The sequence below is a fragment of the Sceloporus undulatus genome, chromosome 1 (genome assembly GCF_019175285.1).
Source record: "Sceloporus undulatus isolate JIND9_A2432 ecotype Alabama chromosome 1, SceUnd_v1.1, whole genome shotgun sequence".
Lineage (NCBI taxonomy): Eukaryota > Metazoa > Chordata > Lepidosauria > Squamata > Phrynosomatidae > Sceloporus > Sceloporus undulatus.
This window is the reverse complement of record NC_056522.1, coordinates 254,403,496-254,404,739: the sequence shown is the minus strand read 5'-3', so window position 1 is coordinate 254,404,739 and position 1,244 is coordinate 254,403,496.

Here is a 1,244-nt window from a genome sequence, read left to right as displayed (position 1 = left end):
GAGCTGTTTGTTGCTGCCGGGCGGTTTCCTGGGTTGTGAGAGGTGCACAACTGCACACCGGCCCAGGAGCCGCCCACGGACTGCTTTCTGGACTCCACCTCAGCGCACATGCACAGCTGCGCAGTTGCGCACATTTGTGACTGCGCGGAAGGCAGGGGAGACGAACCCACGCCAGCTACCCAGCAGAGAATAATTGCAGTATCTTCTCTCTGCCTTCACTGTTGTACTGTGGGGGAAGGTGGAGGGTATGGATGTGGGGAGTGTTTTGGCTGGGGAGGCAGGGGGTAGATCTCTTGGCATGAGCGGGGCTCCTATTGAGGTAGTGTGGGGCAGGGGGAGGTATGGCGGTAGGAGAGTGGATCAGCGTTACAGGGGAAGGTGAAATCGATGCTTAATATCTGTCTCCCCTTCCTATCCCTCTTCTAATCAAAGAGATCTGAGGGTCATTCCAACCGTACCACAAACCCTGTCTCTGCTCCTGTGCAGACTGCCAAAATAAAGTTGCTTCGGGTCTCTTTGGATGTATGCTATTTAAATGATACGTGCATCCTAAGAATCCGGAAGCTGCACCAAAGCTGCACTCCAGTGCTTAGGACTGGAGTGTGGCTTTGGCGCGACCTCCGGACTCTTAGGACCCAAGCATCATCTAAATAGCATATCTCCAAAGAGACCCGAAGCAACTTTATTTTGGCAGTCTGTAACAGGCCTAATTGTTTTTGAAGATAAACGAGTCTTCTACAATCATGCGCTTTATCAGCCCACAAAGAGAGGAACATACTAGCCACACCTTGTGGAGAATTACAAGCCTGAATAGGGGAAAAAATTACCATACATGTGGGCACTTCCACACAATTGTGTGTGTGTGTGTATTGAATGTAAGCTCTTGTATGTTCCTGCTGTGCATATGAGGATCGTGCCACCACTGAGATGAATGGAAAGTTTGTCTGCTGCCTTCTTCACATGGTAATTGAACAAGCTTGGATAACAACTGTCTAGGGCTACTATATATGACATGACATGACATTCCTCCAATTTGAAATTGCTAAGTGTTCAAATCTATATGTGGGGTACTTTGGGGGATCCTGCTTCAGTTTCCACATTTTTTGAATCTGTCCAAATCATATTAATTTGGTTTAAGATTTTGTTTTTGTCTATTACCATCAAGTCTTATTTGGGAGATTCTCAGAAGCATCTGTTTGACAGTTGTAGAACACATAATGTCACATAAGGAGGACAACTGACTT